Source organism: Balaenoptera physalus (genome assembly GCF_965194825.1).
Source record: "Balaenoptera physalus genome assembly, chromosome: 8".
Lineage (NCBI taxonomy): Eukaryota > Metazoa > Chordata > Mammalia > Artiodactyla > Balaenopteridae > Balaenoptera > Balaenoptera physalus.
This window is the reverse complement of record NC_138887.1, coordinates 76,844,950-76,858,239: the sequence shown is the minus strand read 5'-3', so window position 1 is coordinate 76,858,239 and position 13,290 is coordinate 76,844,950. Positions and strand designations below refer to the sequence as shown.

At 44.0% G+C, this 13,290-nt stretch overlaps 1 protein-coding gene and 1 pseudogene across 2 annotated transcripts in view; one reads left to right on the top strand and one right to left on the bottom strand.

Annotated features, from left to right (window-relative positions):
- LOC309665449 (lysosomal dipeptide transporter MFSD1 pseudogene) overlaps positions 1-12,095 on the top strand; it is a 59,425-nt pseudogene extending 47,330 nt beyond the window's left edge. The window contains exons 3-4 of the transcript XR_014268472.1: positions 700-4,233; positions 7,827-12,095. The product of XR_014268472.1 is annotated as a lysosomal dipeptide transporter MFSD1 pseudogene (transcript). The remainder of the gene's footprint in view (positions 1-699; positions 4,234-7,826) is intronic.
- Positions 1-13,290, bottom strand: part of CHN2 (chimerin 2) — a 324,377-nt gene that overhangs the window by 34,691 nt on the left and 276,396 nt on the right. The gene's annotated exons all lie outside the window — the stretch shown is intronic.

Sequence of the window (13,290 nt, the reverse complement as noted above, 5' to 3'; positions counted from 1 at the left end):
TGCTCCCATCCTGCCTCTTATTTTGGATACCCCCATCTTCCCCCGACCCAGCCACAAACAGCTCCCTCCATACAAAGACAAGACAAGATTCCTTAACTAAAACCAAAACATCATAGTTTTTTTCTTTAAAAAAATTTTTCCGTGTTAATTCTGTTAGTATCCAAGCTAATGCCCTCCTTGCTCTTAAAAGCATCATCTGTTTGATGGTCTCCCTTGGGACCCTGGTTTTCTGGTCCCAGGTCTCTGCATTAATAGAAGTGAGGAAATCATTATGTCTTAGGAGGACTCCTAATCTGTTGGCAAAGTTTAATGCAGCTAATTCCAGACAGTATGATCAATGCTTTTGGAACTAGAAAACAAGAACATAGATGGTTGGACCGTGATGTAGATGGGACTGTCCATGAATCTCACCCCATCCTCTGTGGGGCCCCATGTTCCAGCCCCTCCAAGCAGCCTTGGGGAGAGTAATAAAAGATCAATCTTTTCCCTGTGTAATTCTTTATTCCTGGCAATTACTGTCATTCCAACTTGGTTCAGAAGTCCATCCTCTCATTTCATCCTCTTTTTACTTTCAATAATAATAACAGCCAACTTTTACATTGGGCTTCTGAGCACATTAACTTATGTTATGCCAGACGAGATTTAGAATGTGTTAAGTGCACTTACTCATTTAATCTTCTCATGTGTATGTAAAACAAGACTTTTATTCCCATTTTGTGGATGAAGAGATTATGACATCAAGAGGTATCTCAGGGACATGCAGTTGGTTTAAGCAGCAGAGCCATGACTACAGCCCAAAACATCTGCATCCAGCACCCGCGCTTCTGAACCTCGTGTCCAAGCGCCTAGGTAAGCAGTGCAGGGCTGCCTCCTTTACTTTGTCTTGCCAAATTCTTTATCTGAAATATCGGTCAAGTCTGGCCTCTCCTTACTATTCTTGCCTCACAATAACTCAGACCCTTGATATCTCTCCAGTTCACCTTATACACAGCTGCACAACAGCTGCCTTAGTCCAGTCACCACTCCACCTCTGCTCAGAAAATGTCACTGATTCCCCATGGCTTGACTGCGTCCTAGCACTGTGGGTTTTTCATGAGCTCATCTCAATCTATCCATCTTATTTATTTCCCTATACTCCCTGCCACAAATGCTACAAATCCTCTTCTCCGACATAGTCAACTTCCCACCTTGGTAGTTTGCTCTGTCCTTTAGCATTTTCCAGCATCATTTCCACATCTACATATCCACCAATGTTCACATTCGAACTCAGATGCCACCCTCTCCAAAAAGACTTCTCCAAACTCCCCACTGGAGGCAAACACTTTCCTCTGGAATCCCATAGTGTTTTCCCCACATTTTTCTTATTGCACTTAATCACTTTATTAGAGTGATTTATAACAGGTCTTATGGTCTGCCATATTGAGAACTCCGTGTGACATGTTCTATGTCTGGTTTACCTTTGCTTCCTCCTACAAGAGGGTCTAGTAAGATTCCCTGCCATAGTAGCACTCAATAAGCTGTCGAAAGCACTTATACATACAGGAAACCAGAGTTATGGAGGAAGGTGTGCAAAGGTGGTGCATGGAGTGGGGTCTCTTGCCCCACGCATCCCCATGCTTTAGCTTCCAAGGGTGTGAACCTCCAGGGGTCTGCCCTCCTCATGGTCTCCACCACACTCCTTAGCCCTCCTTCCCATCGCCCAATCCTAAAGGACATCTGCCACGCACAGGGACTGACTGAAGGTTTGGCATGCCTTTAACAGTCTTCCAATACTTAGCCTAAAGGCAAAAGGACAGAGAGGAGGAATAAGGGTCCCTTTCCCAAACTTCACTGCTAGCAAATCAAGACAGACCTTTTGATGGTGGTGAGTCATTCTGTGTGAGAAGATATTCTGTGATCCAAACTAGACTAAGTATATGGATATATGGTTTTGGAATATGATAAAATAACTCTTTAAATGGAAAGTGGGCAAAAGGGGTCTCCTTTACCTTTTGGTGTGTGCGTGGTTGAATACAAGAAGATTTAATATTTTTCTTGTGTCTGTGCCTTTACTTATAACAAGTAATTTTTATTTCTGACAGTGATTTCTTTTTCAGATATTTGTTCAATAGAATTTACTCAAACACAAGACACATTCAGATATGTGAACAGACACTGTTCACTCACTTAAGATGCGTCTTTATAGGGAACTGTTAAGTGCTAGCATCTGAGCAAGCATTATTGTGAGAAGTGTGGATGACCCCAGATCACCTCTTATTAAAGGAAAAATGATGACAAAAGTCTCTTGGTAAAAACTTCCCTCTTAAACAGCCCTGCACACACAGAGCTCTTCTTATCCAAACTCCTCCAGGACTGAGGCTGGGTTTCTTTTACATCCTCACAAAGTCTAACACACGTTCTCTATACACAGAGACAGGCTGGCAGTCATTTTCGAACAAAAATTTCTATCTGACGTATTTTTATTCATATATTCATTAGATGAAGCACATGTCCCTACATGCTCCGTTTAAATCAGGGATTGTCCACCTTGGAACTGCTGACATTTGGGGCTGGATAATTCTTAGCTGTGGAGGAGGTGTCCTGTGCATTGTAAGATAGGCAGCGGCAACCCTGACCTCCACCCACTAGATGCCGGTCGCATCCCCCAATTGTGACATCACAAATCTCTCCGGACACTGCCAAATTTCTCCTGAGGCAAAACTGCCCCCAGTTGAGAATACCGGGGTTAGATTAATAACACAAATATTTACAGTATGCTTCCTCTGTGCCAGGTATTATGCTAAGCAAATGCTTATATTGCTTATATGCTTAAGTGCATATGTTGGCTTATTTAAGATTTATAACCCTCTGAGGTAGGTACTGTTACAGTTACCCCCACTTTGAGAGGAAATGGGAACTGAGGGTTTAAGTGATTTGCCCAAGGTCACACAGCTGGTAAATGGTAGAGCTGAGATTAGAACCTGGGCACAACTAACTAGGTCTATGCTTCCCCCCCACCCCCCAAGAATAAGTTTATTTTTTGTGTGTGTGATAAAATATGCATAACATAAAATTTACCATTTTAACAATTTAAAAGTGTATAATTCAGCAATTCAGTGGCATTACGTACGTTCACAAAATTCTGCAATCATTCCCACTATCTAGTTCCAGAACATTTCCATCACCCAAAATGAAACCTTTTACCCAATTAAGCAGTCACTCACCATTCCCCTCTCCCTCCAGACTCTGGCAATGGCTAATCTGCTTTCTCTGTGGATTTGCCTATTCTGAATATTTCATGTAAATGCAGTCATGCAATCTATGGTCTCTTGTGCCTAGTTTCTTTCAGTTAGCTTGTTTTCGAGATTCATCCATGCTGTAGCATCTATCAGTACTTTATTACTTTTTATTGCTGAATAATAATCCATTGTATGGATGTGCCACATTTTGTTTATACATTCTCCAGCTGATGTACATTTGGGTTGTTTTCACCTTTTGGCTATTGTGAATAGTGCTGCTAAGAATATTCTTAAACAAGTTTTTGTTTGAACACCTGTGTCAGTTCTTTTGGGTATAACAGTAAATCTATGCTTTTAACCACCCTCTAAACTACCTCTCATCCAAATAAAGTTCACATTTTAAAATATTCAGGAATTAAATGCCAGAATTACTCTCTTCCCCATTGTTAACCTGTTAACAACTCACAGGGCTGGTGTTCCCTGGTCTGGGTTTTAAAGAGGAGACTTTTTTTCTCCTTGAGTCCTCTGCCAAAGCAGCCATGACTTAAGATACTTCTGGAAGTAGGTGGGGCTATAAATAAATGGGGACATAAGCTCACCACTTCCCTTTTCCTTTTTTATAAATAAGGGTTGGATTCTATTTTCTATGCATGGCATCTCACTCTTCTTTGTCTCTATGATTAGGATTCTGGATCCAAGAAAGAATCAGGTAATGAGAAGGCAGTGGAAGTTTGTCAGATGAAGACAAGGAAGCACGAATGGGTCACTGGGCAGGAAAACATGGGGAAACGAAGCCTGTTGGGGTGCATGTGTACGTATAAAGTGCCCAGGATGGTGCAAGAAAGGAAACCCTTCTCTCTTCTCTGACTTTAGTAACCTAGCATCTTAAATCCATAGGGGACCTCAGAAGCTCGTCTAATCAAAGGCCCCTTCTCCACCTGGCTGCAGGCAGACCCACGTCTTGGCCTCTGGGGACCACAACAGTCTGCCTTTTTAGCACCAATTTCTAGAAAAGGTGATTTGCCATTCATCTGCAATTCTTCCATAGACTTCAAGTAAATTCCTGTGGTACATTTTAAGGAGGGCTTTTTGAAAGTGTCATCATCAATCCCAAGACAGTCTCTCCCCACTATTCCAATCCCAGTCCTAGTCATCCTGGGGCCCCTCTCACTTCCATCTCTTGAGCCTGAGTCCCCCCCTTGGGTGTTGAAAGCCTGAGCTATATACCCCTGCTACCAATACTACCCTGTAGATGTAGGCATCTGCTGCCTTGTGGCAGTATATGAAATGAAAATCAATATTACTGATGCTGGTGAGGGTGTCATGAGGACAGCTCGCTAACAGACTGATGGTGTTTTTAAGAAGTGGCCCATTGCTGGGGAAAAAATTGGCAATGTATCAAATGCCTCATGTGCATTGATCGAATGATTCTGTTTCTAGGATTCTCTCAAGAAGGTCTTCAGACAAAGAATTAATACGTAGATAGATAGATAGATATTCATCATAATAATAACAAGAAATGAGAAAAGGCCTAAACATCCAAGACAGGGGAAAGGTTGAATACATTATGGTATAAACATGTAATGTTTATACGTTAGTTAGACACTAACAAAGATGATTAAAATCACTTTTAGTGATGAAGGGATATGCCCCTGATATAATGTTAGGTGAGAAGCAGGCTCTTGAACCATGATTTCAGGTTTGTAAGTAGATGCATGCAGAAAATATCAGAAGAAAAAACACCAAAATATCTCCAACACACCAAACAATTGGGAGGGGGCAACAGTTCTCTCTAGGTGGAGAAATTTTAATTGACATTTATTTTCTTCTTTATTGTTTCATGTATATTTTGAGCCTCCTACAGTGATTATGTTCTGGTTCTATTATATAAAAATACAGATTTTTAAAAAGTATATTATAAAGACTTTGTTAGCTTTCGTGTGCACAGATGATAGACTAACATCATAGGTAACCTTTGAGCTCACCTAATCCCACCTGCTCTTTTCACAGCTGAAGGGACTGAGGGTCAGAGAAGTTCAATGATTTGCACCTCCCTCCCCTCATCACAGAGCTATTCTACAACTAGATCTAGAACCAGGTCCAGACTCCAGGTTCTCTTGCCTGCAACCTTCGACAGCGAGTGCTTCTCACACTCAGGTGGATCTCAGGACCCCCGGAGGTCTGGTTCAAACACAGACTGCTGGGCCCCAGCTCCAGGGTTTCCGGCTCAGTCAGTGTGAGATCAGGGCTAAGAATCTGCCTGAGAAAAGTTCCCGGGTGACGCTGACGTTGCTGCTCCAGGGACCACACTTTGAGGACCCGTTTTGTGCTTTCCTCTGTACCTGTGGGTCTCAGCCTTACATGATTATTAGAATCACCTGGGGAACACAAATGGCCAAACAAACAAAAGCCACGTTCAAGCTCCACCTAAGACCAATGAAATCCAAATTTCTGGGGATGGGCCTGGGCTTTAAAAAGAAAAAAAATCCCCCAGGGGATTCAAATGTGCTCCTAACATTGAAAACCACTGCACTAATCTCAAGCGCTTCAATTCAGGGGGATTATCAGAGAAGAGGGAAGTATGAATGGAGTAAATGCTATTGAAAACCACCCCACCATAGGAATCAACACCTTTTCAAACACAGAATGTGAAAATGCTTCTATTCACGCCCACCCCTCCCTCACCTCCCATCATGCCACTTAGAACTCCACAGACACTTAAAGGCAAAAATCCACACCATGGCCTATAGGGGCCTGCGTGGTCCAGCCCCTGCCACCTTCCCAGCCTCAACCTCCACCTTTTCTTCCCGCTACCTTAAGAATATATAACCATGACCTAGCAGTATGATTTTTAAATTATTACCTACGACCCTCCCCAGACTGCTAACTTTATGAGATCAGATACTGTGTGTGCTCAGGTCACAGTTAAAACTCCAGTGTCATACCGCAAACGTGGCACAAAGTAGGTGCTTGCTAAATTTTGCTGAATGAATGTCCATGGTTATAAGATATCTTGAAGTCAAAGTACCACTATAGAGGTTTATCATCATCACTACCTATTCATCTAGTCAATTTACTCTTTTGAGTCTCTGATATAAAATCCAGGGGCCATGCCCTTTGGGGTTTTCTTTTGGCCAAGCTATCAGATTTTTGGTATCACAAGAAGGGGTACTGGAAACAGGGGGACTCTGCCCCAGGGTGAGGCCCTAAGGGTCACAACCAAGTTCATGTCTAGAATAATATTAAAAGTACCATTGTATATTTGTGGACTATATTATATGATATGGTATCTCTGTAACCAAGCAGAACCCTAGGGGCCTTCCCAGGACAGACCCCACCCCACCCCACCATGTCCTCTGCCTGCCTCTTGTTTGTAGAAAAGATGTAGTCTCCAAGGCTTCCCCTGAGTCACACAAAAAAAGCCTGGCTCAAGAATTAATGATTGAAAGGATGTGAACATGTAGTGACAAAAATAGCAGTTGGGCTAGGAGAACTGGAAACAATTTAAACAGTAAATCAGCCATATGGCAGTCACAGGATCTTTAGTTCCTCCCAGAAGTACACAGATAACAGTATCTGATGTACATTCCTGAGTCACTTTACAGATACTAAAGCCCCTACCAAATGAAAGAAGTTAACTACATGATGACCATGAGCATGTAGCCCCCAGTCGGGCTAGAGGGTGAGGATTGATAATGTTAACACCTGTGACACTGCCCTGTTACCTCACCACCAATCAATTAGAGAATTGTGCACGAGCTGATCATATACCCTGCAACATCCCTCCCTCACCTTGCCTTTAAAAATGCTTCTCTGAAACCCATTGGGGAGTTTGGGCCTCTCGAGCATTAGCTGCCCTGGACTCCTTGTCTGGTGCCTTATAATAAATGCTGCACTTTCCTTCACCACAACCTGGTGTCAGTAGATTGGCTTTACGGCGCGTGGGTGAGTGGACCCAAGTTTGGTTCGGTAACATCTCTATTCTATGAGGAAGGTACAGCGGGAATCATTATTCTCATTTTTACAGATGAAGAAACCGAGGTCCTAACGGGCGTGTCCTGGGGAATGGAATCAGGTCTCCCGATTTTCTTCCTTTTTTTTTTTAAAGTTTTTTTGATGTGGACCATTTTTAGAGTCTTTATTGAATTTTCCACAATATTGCTTCTGTTTTATGTTTTGGTTTTTGGTGGCAGGTATGTGGGGATCTTAGCTGCCTGACCAGGGATAGAACCTGCACCCCCTGCATTGGAAGGTGAAGTACCAACCACTGGACCACCAGGGAAGTCCCTCTCCTGATTTTCTTCCCATGGAAATCCCTGGCCCTCCTGTTGCAGCAAATCAGCAGTGGAAACTGCTCACAGCTGACACGGGGCTCATTCCTCCTCTCTTTTCCTAGAGGACTTATTACAAACTTTTAAAATGGGCCCCCCCCCGCCCCGAGTTCTTCTACTAGCTATACCTCCACTGACTAGCATGAGGCCAGCGTTAGCTCTCATGAAAGTTTTGTCTCATGAGAATAAACAAACCCACTTTTTTGCAGTCTATTTTTCTTGCCTTCCATCAAAATGACTTCTAATTTTAAAAGGTTGCTTTTATTTTCTTGCTTAGACCATCATTGTATTTTCCACACATCTATCTGAGGTTCTGGGGTTGAGTGATGAGTCTGAACTGCACATTATTTCCCCAAAGCTACAAAATGTGAAATCCAGCCCAGATTCAGAGACACCCAGCAATATGCTGCAGACATTCATTCAGCCCAGAATTCTGGTAAGAAATCTGCTTTTTCCTTTTGTTTTCACTCTCTCTGGGTCATACTTAAATATTTTTAATTGCTGGATATTGGTATATTATATGTATGCTTACTACTTATTATTTCAGCATTTGAAATACACACCCGTGTGTGTGTGTGTGTGTGTGTGTGTGTGTGTGTGTGTTTGATTGACAGACAGAGAGATGGAGAGAATGCTTATGAGAGGACAGTGGATAGAGGGGCACGGAGATTTTCACTGTGGTTTTTGCTGTGGCATCCTACATCTGGTTCCCTATTCTTGTTTGCAAGTGAAAAAACTAGAAATACTAAGTGAAAAAGCCCAAATCCCAAATCGCTGAATGATAATCAAAGTGGTAGTTTTCTTTTATCAACACTACTAAGCCCAGCCTGTTTGATCCTATGAACTCTGAACATTTCCCCAATACTGCCGAATCTCTGTTGCTTTGCCTAAGAACTGCCCCATTAGTGTTTGCTATATTCTTTGCTTGTGGTTTTCAGTCCTGAAAGAGGAGAAAGACAACAGAGGGATATGACTCAACTGCAAACTCATTCCCATGACAGCAAAAGAAATGAGAGACCAGGGTGGGACCCTGCCATCTTTCCCACCAACGTGCCAGTTAAAGCTGAATAATCCTGGCTTTACTGGAGTCTGTCAAAGCATCAGGTATCAAGGGCTGACCTGGCTGTCTCCTAAAACTCCCAGTGACCTCCAAATCTGCTGTGTCCTGGTCCGAGGAGGAGAGACCTTTGACTCTGATGGCACAAGACGCCCAGCTGCTGATCTAATTGTTCTCCAGGGACAGAGGGCCACTCTCAGTACGAGAGACACAAAAAGGCTGGAGGATTGGTCCTGCCGCCTCTCTTACAACTCATTTCCCTTCATTCACAAAAGTCAGCGTTCATCCCAAACTGAAGGCCTGTGTGGTCTCCAAAATGGACCAAACCACCTTGTTTGGAAGCACGTAAATAATCTGATGCTTCTTGGGGTGATTGATTGTGAAATGTTGAAATTGCTGTCCTTCCCACTTCATTTCTCCACCTGTTTTATTGAGGCTGATGTCAACAATTTTGGCTAATTGCTCCTGTTTCTCACAGTCTGCTTCGATGTAGACACAAAAGTTACTCCCCGTTACAGAGAAAGACTTTTGGTTGCATTAAGCATTTCACACATTTCAACATGTAGTTGTTGGTATTTTGTTTCTGTGCACAATTTTTGAATAAGGAAAAAAAGAGGTTTACATCAGAATGTAGTAACCCATGTCCTTACGCAAGAACTTTAAAAATCGTAGTCAAATTTCTCAAATGCTGAGTTTCAGAAAGGACAGTAAGGTTATGTTCAAGAGAATGGAGCATTTGTGGAATCAAATTGCTAAAACTGCCTTACGACACTGTAGGTAACCTTTTCTAAAACTAAGACCCAAACAGGCAATGCAAATTTTAAGGGAGAAGCAGCTATTACAAAGTTCCCAGCTGCTATTTTCCTTCTTGCCTGATGTGACTCTCTTCTCTTATTCAGTATTTATATCCTTTGCTTTCTATTTTCTTTCCTTTGCACCTTCCCATCTCTGGCCAAAGAAGTAGGTACCCCAAACGATTGCTTTAGGGGTTTTATTACAAGAGTCAAAGATGCTCAATTTCTGGCTTATGGCACCCAACAGTATAGTAGAATCCAAATGTATTTCTCTCTTACCCCCTCCCTGCCACTGTCGCTCACTCAACTGAGCCTGAGAAATCTCTGCCAGAGGTTATAAGTTTGCTGAATTACACTTTCTTGCCATACTGCAGTCTGGCAATTTGTAGAGCATAATGTGCCACATAGAGCCTCAAGCTGCTTTTCCACTAGGTTCTTTGGTCAGCAGCTGGATTAGGATGTACCTTTACTGAAAGAGAAAAATCAAATTAACCAGCTGTTTTCTGCATGCAAACTGTCCCACGTTACAAATGACAAGAGACACCTATTAAATGTTTTTTCAAAATTTGACACACAAAACACCTCAAATCCCCCACTGTGTTTTTTACAGTGAACAATCACCCAAACAAAACAGTCCTTGAGGCCACTCACGGCTGTGCAGCTGATCCTGCCCAATATAGTTCCTGGCGATATTTACCAACTCAGGAGTTCTGAAATACAGATGCCTGCGCATTCCAAATGTGAACCTAAGATGATTTCTGGCCTCCTGTGTGAGTGGTGACTGGGATTTTCAAATTCTGCAGTTGAACCTCATACTTGTGTGTTGGGAAGACCAGCCTTATGCCAAGTATATGGCCCTGTAGCCCGTTCCCAGGTGGAATGTCAGAATACGTGTGATGATGCAGGCACTTCTACCAGCCACTGGCCAGCCCTGGGAGGAGACACTGTCATCCTAGTGTGTGCACATGAGTATTGCAGAGGGGCAGTTCAGTCTGAAATGACCACATCCAATTTGACCTCAGCTATGTTTTAATGCAATAAAATTATTCTTTAATAGGTTTAAATATAGTTTTTTTACTTCCTTCCTCCCTCCCTTCTTTCCTTCCTTCCCTCCCTCCCTTCCTTCCCTCTTTCAGCAAATATTTACTAAGTATCAATCATATGTCAGGCACTGTTTTAGGTCAACGGGATACAGTAGCGGACAACTGACAAAAATCTCTGCCCTCTGACAAGAAACAAAACTAGTAAATACATTATATAGTATTCTAGAAAGTGATAAATGCTACAAAGAAAAATAAACAAGAATACAGGATAGACATTAGTTATCGAAATTTGTGAACTGGCATTGAAACATTACAACAATGTTTTGTTGCACCAATTTTATAAACTTTTACAGTGCAATACATGTTATTTTTCAGAGACAAACCGAAGTTTAATTTCTCAAGGTTCATGCTGTTTGCTTTAGCAGCATTTGATGGTGGATCTTTTATATATGTTTGTAATAGATGAAAAATAAACTAGATTGCAAATGCTTTTTCTTTCTCTTTTAAAGCAAACCATGTACCAAGTTTTCTGGTCCAAAATGTGTAGGATAAGTTAAATTGTGTTCTAATTACCAATATGAGTGTATTTCTGTAAGTATAGTTATGTTGAAATAAAGTTTTAAAAAGCAAAAAAAATACAGGATAGAGAGTGATGGGGAGGGAGGATGCAATTTAAAATAGGATGGCCAGGAGAGGCCTCATTGAGAAGGTGACACCTGGGCCAAGACTGGTAGGAGGTGGTGGGTGAGCCGTGTTGATATCTGGAGGGCGAGCATTGCAAGCAGAGGGGACGGCAAATGCAAAGGTCCTGAGACAGGAGCAAGGTTGGCACGTTCAGGAAAGAGCAAAGGTCAAGAGTGGCTAGAGCTGCGTGGACGAGGAGGAGAGGTGGGGCTCCCAAGGGCTTGGCGGGAGAGAGGAAGGGCTTCGCTTTTACTCTGAGTGACGTGAGCCGCCACTGCAGGGCTCTGAACAGATGTGTGGTATGATCTGAATTACTTTTCAAAAGCATCGCTCTGACTGCTGTGTTGAGGACTGTAGGAGGGCAAGGGTGGAGGCAGGGAGGCCAGCCAGTTAGAGGCTATTACGGAAATCCAGGGGAAGAGAAGACAGTGGCTTGGGCCGGGATGGGAGCAGCGGAGGTGGTGAGGAGGGGCCAGATTCTGGATATCATTTCAAGGTGGAGCCCAGAGGATCAGCTGACAGGTTGGATGTGGAGTGAGAGAGAAAAAGAGGAAGTGAGCCAGGCTGCGGCCTGTGACCCTTTGCTGCAGTGCCTGTACCTGGACAAATGTCTCCTGGAGCAACAAAATACAAAGAAACTATAAGGGACTAAAAATAACTGTGTGCATGCGCAGTTGGGGCAAATTATTAACAAAATACAAGAAAAGACCAAAAAGCCCAACTGCCACTTCTGAAGAGCCTGGAGCAAAGGCAGGGCACTGCGCATGCCCCCTGCACACAGCACCACCAAAGGGGTGGGCAGACCACCTAAGCCACCCCTCTGGCCCGACCTCTGGACACACCCCTACCCTCACCCCATATAAGAAACAAGCTTGCCCCCCCCTCAGCGAGCAAGCAAGCAAGCGAACCTGTGGTTTGTTCTCGCTGCCCCCTGCTGCAGCAGGGGCCCCAATAAAGCCTTGCCTGAATTTCTTGTCTGGCTTCTGATCAATTTCTACTGCTTAAGGAAGGCCAAGAACCCTGGTCGGTAACAGAAGGACTCCAGGGTAATGGCACAGTTCGGGCCCTGAGCAACTAGAGAGATGACGCTTCCATTACGAGAGATGAAGAAGACCATGGAAGAGGCAAGAGTGAGGGGGAAGGGCAGAACTCTGTTTGGAGTGTATGAACTCTGAGTAGGTAGCTGGACATACAACCTGGGTTCCAGGGAGAGGTGGGTGCTAGAGACACACTCCTGAGAGTTGCCATGACCAGATGGATTTACAGCAAGAGAGTGAGTGCAGACAGAGGACTGCAGAGGCCCCAGGACTGAGCCCTGGGCCACCCCAAGCATTACGAGGTCAGGAAATTGAGAAGGAACTAGCCAAAGAGAAAGGGGAGGCAAATTTGATACCCTGGAAGCCGAGGGAAAAGATGACCAACTGTGCCCAGCACCGCTGACAGGTCAGGTGTGATGGGGACTGAGAAAGGACCATAGGATTTAGCAGCTTTTAGGCAAGGGAGTGATCACATTGACGAGAGCGGTTTCCAAGGAGCGGCGCGGGGGAAACCTGATTGCAGATGCTTTCAGAGAGAATAGGAGGAGGAGAGAGCGTTTGGAGCAGAGACTATTGTTAAGCTAGGAATGGAGAAGGTGGGAGCGAGAGGAACAGCAAAAAGGGGTGGGGAGAGGTGGGGTCCAGAGAGAATGTTTTTATTTTTAAGAAGGTAAGAAAGCCACTGTGATTCCCTCTGTCCATCATAAAACCATAGCCCGTGTGGAGAAGAGTCTGACTCCAATTTGGGTTAATGACTGCTGACGCTTTCATGTCAATCAGAAGGCCCGCGTGCCTCCTCCCTTGGTGCCAGCAGGACATCAAAACCGCAAAAGCCTCTGCGGGTGCAGCTCCCTCCTCTAGCCCACCCCCTCCCCCCTCCCCCCCCTCCCCCGCCTCCGCCAAGCACCGCACAGCCCTAAGCCAGTTGTCCCTCCCAGCTCTCTAAGGCCATTTCCAGACCTGCTGAGGAATCTGTCCTGCTCTCTCCAGCAAGTCTCATTATGTGAGTGATAAAACTTCACATCCTCTTGATGGGCACGTGGCATCATCAGTATCAACATCAAGGCAAATTTTGGGTGGGGTAGGTCCATCCACCTCTGTGAAGTGGCTACAACGGCCTATTAGA